General features: G+C 40.6%; 1 protein-coding gene across 1 annotated transcript in view; it reads left to right on the top strand.

Annotated features, from left to right (window-relative positions):
• Positions 1–16,169, top strand: part of LOC136877515 (anoctamin-7) — an 865,825-nt gene that overhangs the window by 174,058 nt on the left and 675,598 nt on the right. Inside the window, exon 2 of the mRNA XM_067151627.2 lies at positions 14,451–14,485. The gene's annotated coding sequence lies outside the window, so the exon portion shown is untranslated. The remainder of the gene's footprint in view (positions 1–14,450; positions 14,486–16,169) is intronic.

Genomic DNA, 16,169 nt, shown 5'->3' with positions numbered 1-16,169 from the left:
AAGAAAGGCGTCCTGTTGAGATTGAGTCCAAATGAAAGGAACATTTTTACGTTTCAGATAATTGAGAGGCTCAGCAATGTGAGAAAAGTTAGGAATGAACCGGTGGTAGAAAGAAACCATGCCTAAAAAGGTGCGCGTTTGCTTGAGATTTTTGGGAGGTGGAATGTTAGAAATAGCAGAAGTACGTTCGGGATCGACAGCTACTCCCTGAGATGACACAATGTGACCTATGAATTTTATAGAAGTCTGAGCTAGGGAAATTTTAGAGGGGTTAACTGTGAAACCAATAGAACGTAATCTGTAAAGAACTTGGTGTAGATGAGACATGTGGGACTCAAAATCTGGGCTAAATATTAAAAGATCGTCGATATACGGATAGAGAAATTTATACTTAAAATCTGAAAATAGAGAATCAACTAATCTCTGCATAATTTGCGAGCCCAAGTTTAATCCAAAAGGAACTTTTGTAAACTGAAAAAGGCCATTTGGGGTGATAAATGCCGTAAGCCTGCTACTACGAGAGTCCAAGGGGGATTTGGTAGTAAGCAGAATTAAGATCCAAGAGAGAAAAAATATTTAGCTTTAGAAAAAAGTGAAAGGCGTTTTGCATTTTAGGAATGGGGTAAGAATCATAGAGTATTTTGGAGTTCAATTTTCTATAATCAATGACCAGGTGCGAAGAACCATCAGGCTCATCGACTAAAAATGCCGGAGATGCGTAATTGGAAGAAGATGGGACAATGGTACCATCCAGAAGCATTTTGTCAATAATGTCATCCATTTTGGCCATCCGAGGAGGGCTAAGATGGTAAGGAGGCGAACGAACAGGTGTTTGATCAAGTAAATCAATGTGAGCCTGATAATTAACAACAGAGCCTAAAGTATCTGTGATAACATCGGCAAATTCAGATTTCAAAGCCTCAATTGCATCTAGTTGGGGAGCAGTGGCATAAATATGCTGATGACTGAATACGTGGTTCATAGGGAAATCGAGGGGGTCTACCAAAGGAATTTGAACGCGCGGATTGAAAAAAAGGAGATAAAAGCCATGGCAGTATTATAAATAAGGCCAGTATGAGCAAAAAAATCATACCCCAGAATAACAGGAAGTGAGCAATTATTAACCACTTGAAATTCAAACGGCCAAGAAAATTGGGAAAGTTTAACATTAAGTTTTAGTTGACCCATGATTTCAAGAGTGTGCTGAGATATGGAAAGACATCTGAGGGTAGAAGGGCGCAATTGAAAATGCGGATGCGTTTGTAAAAGTTGCTGAAAAAAGGAGAAACTGATTAGGGAAATTGCAGAACCTGAATCTAATAAAGCTAAGGAGGGAGTGTTATGTAACTGTACAAGAGTATACGACTATGATTTAGTAGCAGGCGAAAAAGTTGAGGAAAGATAAGGCAGATTTTGCCCAAGAGGTCGTGAGCTGCCTACTGACGACGGGAATTGAAGTTTCCCAAGGTAGAATTGGTACAATTTCGTGCTAAGTGCCCCATAGCCTGACACCGATAACAGCGAAGACGAGAGATATCACTCTGAGAAGGTGGACGAGTGGTAGAAAGCATGCGAGTTGTTGAAGTGTTAAACTGGGGAGGTGGGGTAGAAGAATAATAAGAAAAATTACTACGGGTATTTAGAATATCTAGTTGAGCAATGTGGTAAAGCTGAGGAATAGTAGTGGGTGGCGTAAAGGGATTGATGATTTGACCGAAAGCTGGAGAGGCATAAAATCGAATAAGAGATATAATTTCCTGGGGATGTTGAGCAATAGCTAACACATCAGAATAGCCGATAATAGAGTCAAGATAATCATAAGCTGATTCATGTGGACGTTGATGACGTCTGATATATTTGTTACTCAGTTGTTGTCGAATTTCATAAGGCAGAAAATAAGTGTGTAAAACCGAGCGAAAATGAGCCCAATCATGAGAAGACTTCATATACTGGAGCCAAAAATTACTAAGATGACCAGAGGTTTTTGGGTAAAGCAACGAAAGCAATTGGGAAAATGGAGCCAAGTCAGTCTGTAGAAATTTGCGAACTAAAAAAAGACATTGCATCAGAGTATCAGGATCAGTAGACTGAATGAGGGGTACCTGGTCAAGACATTTAGTCAAAATATGGAAATTAAGTGGTTGATGTGAAGAAGGGGTGTGATGATATGGAGATTCATAAAAATATTGCTGAGAAGGGGATGGCGGTGGAGTTCGCAAATCGGGAGAGTAATGCTGAGCTGATTGACTTTTATTGGGAGAAGGCGGAGGTGCTTGATTAAGTGGAAGTTTGGATTCAGCAGTAAAAAGAGAAAGATCAGGATAGAGAGGGGTGTTAGGTTGAGGTGGGGTTGGTAAAGGTTCAGAGGATGAAGTAGAAGAAACAGTAGTAGTAAGAGTACTAGAGGTGGAAGTACGATCAGAATTACAAGTAAGAAAAGGATTATAGGACACATTAGTAAAAGGATTTGGATCAGAAAAATTGAAATGGGGATCAAACGAAATGTCAGAAGTGTCCGAAGTATAAGGAGAAAAATTATCAGAAAAATAAGCCATGTTGAAAGAGATGACAAAAAGAAAGGCAAAGTCTAGCGAGGAGAAACACTAAACCTCAGAAAAAGAAATAAAAGAACTAAGGCAGTGACAGGGTGAAGATTTAGAGTGGTAGTAAACTGCGACTTTGTACTCTGCTACCATGTGTAACCCTTGATGGGGGTATTTGCATATATATATACATACACATTGATATAATAACACTGCCGAGGGAATCAAAGTATCGGTGATACCGAGTACTTTCAAACGGTAGGTAGAAATATTACACAGCAAGTAAAACGCCAAATTGAGATTGGAGGCCGTGGTAAAAAAAAGATCTCCAATAAGCATTCCAGAATAACCACAAATAGCGCAGTGGAAAGCAAGCTAGATAATATTAGAAAATTAAAAGAGAATGGGAGGAGAAATAAGGGACATGACGGGTGAAAATAGATGAGAAACCAAGATAAAATTTGGAAATAGATATATTAGAAGAATTAAATCAAGCTCTTACAATATTAGATGAATAGAAGTCTGTACAAATACGGAATTTTCCCAACCACATGTAATACAAATTTGTTACAACAAGAATAAAATATCCAAGAGAATGAAAGCAAATAAGAGAATAGGCCAGGAGAGGAAAGGGATAGACAAGAAAAGGATGAATACGGTACAAAGGGAAATGTTGAACAACGAGAATAAGAAAAGGATGTACACAGTTACAGGATTGGAGTATACCAGCATGAAGTCTTCTAAGCAAGAGTCTAAATGTAATATGAAAGTTGCCACCTCTTCAATTATCACCCGAATAGGCACAAATTAACGTTGTCATGCTGGCGTAAGTCACTGTATACTACAATGAAACAGTTTCGAAGTATGCAAAAACATAAATGGCGAAGCACTGATTAAGCACAAGTGTATATAGGAGTCGCAGAGTTGCCGATATACCACACGCACATTTGGAAAGAAAATTGTCACTAGTTAGTCAATAGAGGCTTAGATATTGAAAATACAAGTGAAATCTCGGCCTGGAAATGCACTGCTCCCAGTTAGAATATGCAAAGAAAATAGCTCCAGATGCAACATAGAAGTATTTACAATAAGGACATTATCAGTTTGTCATACCTCATCTTGAACCAAGTAGTTCTGCCCGAAAATGGAGAGTCCAGGGCACATGTCACTAAGGACGGAGATGACGTTAAAGGTTCCTCCCTCCACACAGGCCAAAGTCCATCTCAACACATTCAGAGGAAGGCCAGGTATTTATAGTGTGGAATAATGAGAAATATGTCTGGAAGATTCCAGAGGTTAGTGGAGCATGCGTGACAAAGCAGGCGATGTCACATGACGTCAAGCGGCGAAAAGGAAGTTAGTTCATCGTAGATCGTAAAGGTGGATAGAGCAGAGTTCGTGCAAGGTACGATGTGTGCAAATTCACATAAGTATGTAAGTTCCAGTTGGAGAGAAAATCCGGTGTGTAACATGATGAGGGTAAGTCCTTATTGGGACATTTCCCACCGTCCCCCATGACTCATGGGACCATGTGACAACAAACTAACCCTTTCGGGTCACGAACACATGGGACCATACTCCACGGAAGTCGATAGTCAAGGGATCCTTTTGCTCTGTGCCGATTTCTCCTCATTGGGATTGTATACTTAATCCACTCACATGAGAAGTTATCAGCCATACGACTCAGCTAGATCACAGCTACTCTCCCGTTCCTGAGGTCTGAACACGGACTCCTCAGGGCCGAAGAACGTTCGCGGCATATAGAGGCTATCAAACATAAGCTATCTTAAAGGCCTACAATGAACGGAAGAGGATTCTGGATGCATGTTTTTCGATATAGATAGGCATGAAATCGTTTAGAACAATTTACTATTCACTCGGTGAAATATACAAAATTTACATACACTCTTGATCCTTTTTACACAGTTGATATCAGCAATCACTTATTTTAGCAGCGGAAAAATCCGGGCTGCCATTGACATCAGATGTTACCTCCACATTCCACAGACCAAAATCTATGTGGACGGCAACGTTAACTGGTACTCTCTCTAATCCAATTAAATTTCCCTTTTGACACAGACGTAAATATCCATATCCCTCTCTACCAAAACAGAGAATTACCGAGAGGTTATTAGTATGATCTCACCTTTTCACATACTATCACTTTGAATTGCCTGTGTCCTATATTGCTTACATAACTATTACATTAGTTTGGATGTATGCTACACAAATTGTTTCGTGTATTATCGCGATTGTTTTGTGCGTTCCATCCCCCGGTTACCATAAACCACTTGAGTACGACATACACAATAAAATGACCCTATCATATTCACAAAAACAAAACAAGCCATGTTCCCCCCAATGCGAGTATTCCATGGGACTGAATCCCGTATTACACATTAGACCCTATTTACACAAAAGAAAAATGTCCGCTTTTGAATGGTCGGCTAACTTAAGGAATCAATGAAGTAAATATAAAAACATAATTAATCCGAACATTCTGACCATATCAGAAATCCGTCACTAAAACACGGAGAAGGAAAATAAAAACAATGGACTCAAGTCTTCCATATAAAATTAAACAGACTTGAACAACGAATTATCATTTGCAATCACTACCAGTGGACTTTCACGAAGTCTAGATTCAAATCGACATCGATTATAAGTAAACAAAACACTTCCTGGAAAAGAAATATATCAAACACATGTATCAATAAAGACAATAGCTGTAATTAACCCGTTGTAACCCGCTGTCTTAGCAAGCTGTTGATCCCTGCTGTGCTTACACGAGGTTTGAACCTGAGACTCTGGTCGTCTCCATCCAGGGAGCTGTAATGCAAAACCCTAACTAAGCTAATCATGTCTCGTGCATTAGTTACTCTCTACATTGTTGTACGAATCAAGGCTAATGGACAGTGTGTAGTATTTACATAAATTTTGTGTCTTCTTTCACACAGTAGAACGCAACATTCTACCAGACACGTTTCCTTAACAAGGCGAGTTCCTTCTTTTTTTTCATCCCTGGCTATAAATCAGGACCCAGTCCGTCCCCCTCTCGCACCACGGCGAGACTACTTCGCCACGCTCACTGGCGGCCATCATTGAGACAATAGCATCATTCGATTTAGCTAATGCAGGGTCACCTGCTCAAATTAGCTCATTACGATCATTATGTCCAATAATTATTTATTTATTTTTATTACTCAGCCAGGTTATATCAAAACTCCCTCATTATACTAGCAGTTGGGATTTAACCCTTACATTTCCAATCGTATCCTCATTCACACTTCCAATCGCCTTTCCTCGAAAGACAACGTCTCCTAATTCCACCCGTGTGGGTATAGATTGTGTACCTGGCATAACATTAACTTGCCATTTAAAATAGATCGGCATGAAATCATCGATAAAAATACTTTTGGTAAAATAATAACAATAATAATAATAATAATAATAATAATAATAATAATAATAATAATAATAATAATAATAATAATAATAACCCTCTAACCTTTTGCTTGAAATGTATCGGTATCAAAACACTGATCAAGTTACATTAAGAAAATAATAATAATAATATAATAATCAAAATTAATTAAAATTATTACATCCTGCCAAAACACTAACAGACCTTCTATGTGTAATCTCATTAGTGTAGGGGGGACATGGGTTCAAACCTCGGCACTCCATTCCTTGAGCATCTTCAGTTACAGCCAAAACTTATATTATCATGCAACAAACTATATCTTTACGAACATAGTGCAGATTCTAGCCCAAGCCTTTCCTTTTTATACGGGCACTTGTTGATGACTCTGTCACCTCGCTAATCCCTGCGTAACTTAGGCAATTGCTCAGATGAGACCTACATTATTAATCTACATAGCATTCTACACCTTTTCCCCCTCAATTCCTTCTCAGCACTAAATAAACAAAATATGATAACATGCAAATGTAGCCACTAAAAAGGGGTCCCATATTCTATACACTAACACAGGATCACTCCCTTCCCATATCTAATTAATTAATTGAAACAAAAATGAATAAAAGGATTCCCGACCATTCTTGGGCGGATTAAACCTATTTATATACGTTATTTTAACCCTATACTTCATGACTATTATTTACAAAGGGAAATACTAGCATTGGAGAAGAAAACATAACTTTGTACTCAACGGTTGCTGTCTTCGGCCTGGTCCGGAGGTTCCGGAGGCCTACCCATGTTGGATTACTCCATGGCGTTGGATCCTGGAGTCCTGGAGTTCAGAAGTTCCATATCTTGTCTCGCGTAATCCATTTTAATAGCACACGAATCACTGAAATTAGATTGTAATTTACAAAATTTATCAATTTCTCGCACACGTGTTACCATTCACTCCTATTACTTCTTTGGCTACCCACTGCCAGTTACATGGAGATGAATATATCGGCTACTTTCAGCTGGTCTATTACACTGTTAAGCCGGGCGCTCCCAGCATCCGCATGATGCAGAATTTTCTATCCCTATCGTTTGTATGTTTTGATAGTTCAGGAACACTTCTCACTGCCTGTTACTCAGTTAATAATCTGACCTGCGCTTTGTTCAGAAACAGCGCGGATTTATACAGATCTATGTTCTCCCACAGAAATTCTGCGTACTATCCAGTAATTGTTGCTATACAAAACCCTACTTCATGTTTCACGAAGTCTTAGTCTACTTCGCAACCGATATCTTAAGTACATCTCATTACCGTAATCGTCTGTTGCCTATCACAAATTGTAAGCGAAAAAACTGAAAATTTTCACACCCGCTTTGTTTACACAGTATACAATGGAGCAGTAATTCGATAGCGAAACGACCGTCGTTTCCCGTCGAAAGCTCCTCAACGACTGCTGAAGCTCCCTGGAACTGCAAAAACTTATACTAGCCCCGGCAGTAGGGGTGGCAAAATGAGTTCATCCCCATTCTTATTTCGACTGCTCCTGGATAAACCAGCCTGTCGAAATTAGCAATACGCTAGACTGTGTGACTTGGTTATGCACAAGTACGCTATGCCATGCGGAATTGGATATGTTCGGCGGATCTGCCGTAATTAATTTATCATCTTGGAGGGGAAGTAGGGAATCCCCGAAGGCATCTGGTTTTTCACTAGGCGTCCGTACGCTATGAGTGTTATATAAGTTGTTTACCAACGCCTTTCGCTTGGAGAGTATTTTCTACCAGAACTCCTGACTTTATAATTCCACCAAAATTCAGCACACTACTCTAACGGGTGCAGTATTGTTAATTAAGCCTTATTTATGCCGAAAATGCATTAAATCTTGCCCGGTCGCTTTGGCATCGCTGTACACTGGCATATGTTTTCCAATATGGAGTCGCTAAATAGTGTTCTTCTCCTGCTTCTTCTATGACGTGTGCCTAGTTCGGGGATTCTTTAAGCCACCCAGTGGGCGGGTGAAGGCGCCTCTCTGGCGGGCTTCGTATTGCACAACCTGATGATACTCCCAACATCTACACAAAGAGAGCTTGCTGCCTGCTTCCTTACCAAGCATATCACCTTGAAATAACTATTAATTGTGCCGATACGGTCACAATATTAATAGTAGAAAAAGGTTATGTGCGAGGCGAGGTTCATAACAGTAGTTGCCGGTGAAGTGAAGAGTCCGTTACAAAACCTAAATAAACGTGGTACAATGAGACGCTAGATGATAAAAAAAATTACAGGGACCTCTGAAAAGAATTGGTTAATGATCCTGCTCGGAAGAGAGCAGCCTTATCCCGGCTGAGGTCAATAAAATTGTCGGTCGTTGTTTTCCGCCACATTAAGGAACTCCTGCGGAGAAAATTCCAACAACGCAACTTATTTGAAAATCTATTAAATACATGTTAATTGTTTCTGTGGTCCGCCTCTGTGCTGTAGTGGTTAGAGTGATTAGCTGCCACCTCCGGACGCCAGGGTTCGATTCCCGGCTCTTCCACGAAATTTGAAAAGTGGTACGGGGGCTGGATCAGGGTCCACTCAGCCTCGGGAGGTCAACTGAGTAAAGGTGGGTTCGATTCCCACCTCAGCCATCCTGGAAGTGGTTTTCCGTGTTTTCCCACTTCTCCTCCAGAAAAATGCTGGGATGGTATCTAACTTAGGCCACAGCCGCTTCCTTATATCTTCCTTGTCAACCGCTTCCAATCTTCCCATCTCCCAGCAAGACCCCTGTTGAGCATAGCAGGTGAGGTCGCCTGGGCGAGGCAATGATCACCTACCCCAGTTGTATCCCTCGACTCAGTGTCTGAAGCTCCAGGACATTGCCCTTGAGGCGGTAGAGGTGGGATCCCTCGCTGAGTCCGAGGGAAGAACCGACCCTGGAGGGTGAACAGATAAAGAAGAAAGAAGAAGAATTATTCCTCTGTAAAAATCGGTGTCGCAAAAAATGTGTACACCAGACTTCAGCCAATAACCTAAAAACTATAATTATGGACATGAAAATAGGTAGTGCAGAGTGTGTACTCGACCAGTTTTCAATGTTTGATGGGGAAACAGTCATGTTGTGTTGATATTACAGCTCGGCCATAATTCGAGACCGTGATATGTTGTTCATTTTGTCTACGCCATATTTGCGATCATATTTCTGAGGAAACACGACTAGGAGCGTGGAACGTTCTGAACTAGTTGAGAACTTGGTACTCTCTGTCTTTGACATAACCATGAAACACACAAAGCTCTCTCCACTGCAGATGCCATTTTACTTAAATGATGCGCTTGTCAATTGGAATAGATAAACAAGTTCTTCAATAACTGAATAAAATTTTAAGAGAACTCATCAAGAGGCATAGACGTAAACCATGTTAAAACACTGGATCCAGTGTGATCTCGGAAGTTAAGTAATATTGGACGTGGTCAGCACTTGGATGGGTAGCCACCTGCTGCTGGTCAGAGGAGTGGAAACGAATTGGCTGACCTACCGCAGGGTGGCTCTTGGCCTAGCTGGCGGCGCTAACCAGTTCAGTTAGTTTTTCCTTGAATTGATGGTTCAAAATCAAGTATTTTCCTCTATGTCAATTACAAATCCAGTAAAATTGTTAAAGTTGTAACTTAACTTTTGGGACATGTTGTATGTTAAGGGATAAAGCAAGACGGGGTGTAGGAGGTTTGACGCTGATTCTTCCGGAGTTCATTGGGATACACACTCTTCTCCACCACTCCGTTCAGAATATTGTTTTAATCACCATTTCTAACAAGATGTAAATATCCAAGGAGGAGTGACACATGCTTCAAGCTGTCGTGAGTTGACTTCGGCCCGTACGTGGATTGAAATCAGCTTCGCAGCGAGGAAGTAAGATTATAAGAAGACGAAGTTTGTGTGACGGTATTGGATATGGAAATGGGAGATCCTAAAGTATTGTAATTTGAGAGAGAGGAGAACGCCGTGTCCACGACAGCTACTTAATAGAATTCTCTTTCAGAAAGTACGGGAATGTGAAATATATTGTACTCATGTTTTCTAAGTTCTGCTCTTGCTGCCTTCCTGATCATAGGGGAGGACTTCTGTTTAATGGTGTATGTTACACTAAGCTTCTGCAAGAACAAAGATACACTGGACGTAAAACCTGCACGTTACAAGACCCAGCTTGTTGGCTTGTATCCAAGAAACATAACTACATGGCAAAACAAACGGTACGGAAGTTACAAGCATGTTCTAACAAGGGGAGGCCTCGTTGTTCTGATCACGGATTATCTTCAAACATTGTATACTTTTAGTGGTCCATTAGGACAACATAATGTGCAAGTAGTAAGGTGTACAACTTAGGCGTTCTCGAGAAAATCACACGAGAAATTTTCTCGTCGAATATGTACCGGTGCGTTGCAATTCTCGGTACGATATGCTGACAGTCGAGTGGTTAGCGTTCAAGCTCCGTAATCGCTGGATCGAGTCCTGCTCATCGTTTTCTTCAACACTGGCCATATTCATTCATATATATTACGATTCAAAGGTAATATAATGAAAAAAATACATGTATTTGCATGAACTTGTATTGAATTTCCAATATTATTCGGCTGTTTACTAATTTTTATCATTACAAGAAGTATATTATTCATAGTTATCGACAAGTAAACGACGGGTACCTTCCCCGATTTCACTTTCAGGTCTGAGGGATTTCGCATATCACGACAGACATATATTTTCGGGAAAACATTATGCATTATGCACGTTTCCTGACTCTGAGTCCGGGGATGAGGTGATGTGAATTTATATGGCATGTTTTTATGACTGAATGCCCATCCTGACGCCAACATTAGTTCAGGTGGAATGAAATGAGTCCGCCTCTGTGGTGTAGTGGTTAGTGTGATTAGCTGCCACCCCCGGAGACCCGGGTTCCATTCCCGGCTCTGCCACGAAATTTAAAAAGTGGTACAAGGGATGGAACGGAGTCCACTCAGCCTCGGGAGGTCAAATGAGTAGAGGAGGGTTCGATTCCCACCACAGTCCTCCTGGAAGTGATTTTCCGTGGTTTCCCACTTCTCCTCCAGGCAAATGGCGGAATGGTACCTAACTTAAGGCCACGGCCGCTTCCTTACCCCTTTCTTGTCTATCCCTTCCAAACTCCCCATCGCCCCACATGGCCCCTATTCAGCATAGCTGGTGAGGCCGCCTGGGCGAGGCACTGGTCATTCTCCCCAGCTGTATCACCAGACCCAGAGTCTAAAGCTCCAGGACAGTGATCTTGAGGCGGTAGAGGTGGGATCCCTCGCTGAGTTCGAGGGAAAAACCAACCCTGGAGGGTAAACAGATTTAGAAAGAAAGAAAGAAAGAAAGAAAGAAATTAAATTAAATGAATGACGGTGAATGAAATAGGGTATGGAAGTGGAAGGAATCATCCGGCCTATGAGTAGAAATGAAAATGGGAAAGCAGAGATAACCATTCTCAATGCAGCCGATGGTTGGGTTCGAACCCACTCGCATACAAACCTTGGTTCCATAGAAGAGCGCGTTAGGACGTGCGGCCATTCCGTTCGGGGTAGTTCATAAAGAAATTTATGATTTGATATTCGATTATTTTGTTTTAATACCTGAACTGTAACTCTTCATTGTCTTAAATATTGCTTGATTGAGCAAGTGGCCGCGTGGTTTGCGTACGTATCTATCACCTCGCACTCGGGAGATAGTTGGTTTGAATCGCACTGTCGGCAAATGCCGGAGTTCTGCCTTGATCAACGCCACGGCTGCTTCGTTCCCACTCCTAGCCCTTCCCTGTCCCATCGTCGCCAAATGACCTATCTGTGTTAGGGCGACGTAAAGCAACTTGTAAACAAATGTTGTTTGAAGTCAGTTTCATCACGATTTGGAATTATGGAAGCTACGTACTTTGAGTTCTCAGTATGCACTTTAAACTATTTCGATGCAAGAAAAAATTAATCAAACCAAACCCCACGGCACTTAACGCCCTTGAAAGGGCCTTGGCCTTCCCAGCGACCGCTGCTGAGCCCGAAGGCCTGCAGATTACGAGGGGTCGCGTGGTCAGTATGACGCATCCCCTCGGCCGTTATTCTTGGCTTTCGAGACCGGGGCCAACATCTCACCATCAGATAGCTCCTCAATTCTAATCACGTAGGCTGACTGGACCTCGAACCACCCCTCAGGTCGAGAGAAAAATCCCTGGCCTGGCCGGAAATCGAACCCGGGGCTCGAGTGAAAGGCAGGCATGCTACCCCTACACCACGGGGCCGGCATATGAAACAAAATTATGTCAACGAAAAATAACTTGTGCCCAAGTACGTTCATCATTTCTAACAATACAAAAGCTGTATATCGCGTGTTATTAGAAAATACTATTAATGTTCAACATGTCCCTCAACATTAAGTGCAATGTGTACCCTAAAATCTGTCAGCTGATCAGAATAATTGGAAGAATCGTCCTTTGAACTCGATGAATCGGGATGATAACTGATGATTTACATCAGATATCCTGCGATGCATTTAAGGACAGTCTATTTACTTTCGGTTTAAGTTTTAATTATTTAACGAATACTTTGATGAAAGTGCGGTGTATATGATGTGCTCACCAATGCCTTAAAAACGTGCCTAATACAGCGCAGTTACATACGTGTTGCGGTCATGTTATAACGACGTGTTTGTAACTTCAGTACTCCTTGACGAAGAGAGAAAATAATGCAGCTGGAATAACGAACGTCTGTTCTGGCGAAAACAAAGGAAAATATTGAGATTATTGTTAATTAAGTAAAATCTACCGGCACTGAAGCGATTTCGGAAGCAATTCGAGAGTTTACCCTTTCCCCTTTCAATATTATATTTCCGTTTGGGAAAATCAAATAATCATAAACACGCCTTTCAATAAAATGTGTGACGTTATGTTATCTAGCAACCACGGAGGCTGTGATGTGAAGTATTGATGGATGGTCATGACTAGGGCCCGGATGTTTATACAGTAATAGGTAAGAATGCAAACTTACTGAAGCGAATAAGTATAGTCTACCAGCACGACGGTAATGCTATGAGGTTTGCATAAACATTAGGGGTTCGGCCCATTAGAAACCCTGGAATTTATGTTACTCCCACTACATTACGTCAGAGCGGGCTACTAAGTAATCTTGTCACTAAATAATGTCCGATTTTCGAAATTTGTGTTTTTAGTTTGATAGAGCTGTCACAGACTCATAACTTGAAACCTTTCCCGGTCCTTTAGCCCTTCTACTTTTGGCACAATTTAGGAAATTGCTTAATTTTACGTTTTTCGTAGTATGGGGTACACTACTTTGCTAAGAAATATTTTCAACATTAAGAAAAACTTTGTAGTACTTTCTCAGGAGGTTTTTTGTGTGGTATTTATTTCGAGTATTTTTTGTTCTTTTGTGAAAAACTATACCCTATTAAAATTACTCATAAATAAAATATCTTCACCTTGAAAAATTTGGAGATATTACATATATCTTGGGAGAAAATATACTTCAAGTCTTCCTTGTAGCTTTTGAGCGAAAAAGTGAGATACTTCTTGTTAGTAATAATAATAATAATAATAATATTAATAATAATAATAATAATAATAATAATAATAATAATAATAATAATAATAATAATAATAATAATAATGTGAATGCATTAAACGATGATGAAAAGGCTTTTCGAACATTTCTAAAGTATTTCAAGTGAAGAGTTTCTCAGATATCGCCTCCGAAAACATTTGGTAAATAAATCGTCCAACGACGAGCAAGCGGTCTGGTGGGAGCGTGTTCATTTGTAGGAGCAACTGCTCAGGAGCACGGCTCACTCAGTGTGTTGACTTCATTCCGATGACGTCATTTTTCTGAACAAAAGCGAGCGAAGCTGTGGGCAATAATGGTGGCAGGGGCCGAAGACCGTGGTCCATTTGAACACTTCCTTTCTTGAACGTTTCGTCTGCTAGTATGGTGAACATCTTCAGTGACAAGATGATTGTAATCGAAGTTTGCAGTCAGAGGTAGCAAGACCATTGTTCTACAGCCGCGTTGAATATGTTTCTACCTTATCGTATTCACTCTCTTGTTCTCCTAACAGTAAAAAATTCTCCCAAATTAGATTTTCTTCTTGGAGAACACACTGAGTCAAAAGCGACACGCGGACAGACGTGTACTCTACCACTGTAAAAACGTGTAAAAACTAAGCTTATTTCTAAGTAATTACATGTTTCATTTATTTTTTTATGTTCTTAAAACACTGTTAGGACAAATAATAATTGTTTGTAATAGTAGTAATATTGTAAGTACATTGTACATAAATATGTAGTTGATACCTCGGACAAGTGGAAGTTTCTCTGAGTACAGTCAGATTAAAATATTGTAAATAAATGTTTAGATTTAATATGAGTGTGTTTCATTGTTGTACTAAACGTATTCTACTGATGATGTCAACTAGTTTAGTCTCCGTCTTCTTCTCTGTTCGCAGATTCTGAAGAAAAACAAGCGATGTCTGCACATTAGGTGAGTACTGTTCTTTCACTTCACTGGGCGTCCGGCTCCATGGCTAAATGGTTAGCGTGCTGGCCTTTGGTTCACGGGGTCCCGGGTTCGATTTTCCGGCCGTGTAGGGGATTTTATCATTAATTGGTATATTCTGATGGCTTGGGGTCTGGGTGTGTGTGTCGCCCTCATCACTAGAAATCATCAAAAGTAGGCCCCCATTCTCGCAGACGCGCAGGTCACCCATACGGCGTCAACTCGAAAGACGTGCAGTGCACCAGGCCTCTTCGGAGGGCATTCCCTATTATTATTATTATTATTATTCTTTCTTTCTTAATCTGCTTATCCTCCAGGGTTGGTTTCTCCCTCGGACTCAGTGAGGGATCCCATCTCTACCACCTCAAGGGCAGTGTTCTGGAGCTTCAGACTTTGGGTCGCGGGATACAAGTGCAGCAGGGGGTCGGCCTCATTTTTTAATCTCAGGGTATCCCCGTTAACCTGCCTGGGCTCCTGCTTGCTTGCTCTAGATCAACATTCTGGATAAAGTGTGATGGTTATCAGCATTTTAAAACATATAATTTGCGTCGACCAAATAATTATATGCACTCGAGTTTGGAGGTTGTTCATTAAATAACCAATACGTCTACAGAAAACCAAATTACGTCATCATTTTCCTCGTTTCATTTCACGTCAGGTTTTTAATTTGTAATTATTTTAATATTTTTATCGCAGGCGCAACTCAAAAAGTGCCCATTTTTAAACGTGTTTCAATCATACGTCAATATTAAGACATTGATACTAAAAAAAGCTACGCATCTGGTGTAATCCAACTTTCAACACAATATACACTGGAATGTTTTATACTATGTTTATAAATGGTAGAGCGGTGTGTTTTAAAAACAAGACATGACTTGTTCTTCTCCTTCAGACACACCCGGGTGACGATTCCATCTTGACTTTCCCTATTGTTGTTTATACAACCATTGTAATGTGCACGAAGTTTTGCTATATTAATAACTGTCAATTCCATTACAACACAGCAGTAAATACTTACATCAAGAAGTTTCGATACAGAATGATGTATGGAGGCTGAAGGTGTAAGTCTCTAAATAATGCGCACGAAAGAATATCGATCTAGAAGGAGCGAGCAGAAGCCCAGGCAGGTTAGCGGGGATATCCCGAGATTAAGCTAATGAGGCCCACTCCCTGCTGCAGCGACCGCGAATCTCATATGACTGCTGGGGAATTTCTGGGGAATTTACTGTTGTGTGCTGTAAAGGAATTGGCAGTTACTAATAAGGCAAATCTTCGTGCACATTACAATGGTTATATAAACATGAATATCTCAGTGACTGCACATGTCCGTGATTTTGTGGTGACCGCAAATGTCCGGACACCGAGAATAGTACCGGAACGTGTGTGCAACTGCTATTAAGTAATCCTTTGGAAAATGACGTATACGGTTGAACAGCGAATTTATTTGGTGGAGTATTACTTGAAAAGATATAGTTATAGAAGGTGCGTATACAGAGATTTTCTCGTAAATATCTAGACTCTAGCATTCCAACAAAAAATTATATTTCTTGTTAGATGAGAAAGTGATTTACAACAAGTTTAGTTTCTGATGTACGGAGGAAGTGGAAAGGATATGTTTTAACTGAAGTGGAAATATTCGGACGCAGCTAGAAGCAAGTTCCAGAAAATT

This window comes from Anabrus simplex, chromosome 7 (assembly GCF_040414725.1).
Source record: "Anabrus simplex isolate iqAnaSimp1 chromosome 7, ASM4041472v1, whole genome shotgun sequence".
Lineage (NCBI taxonomy): Eukaryota > Metazoa > Arthropoda > Insecta > Orthoptera > Tettigoniidae > Anabrus > Anabrus simplex.
This window is presented reverse-complemented; position numbering and strand designations above follow the sequence as displayed.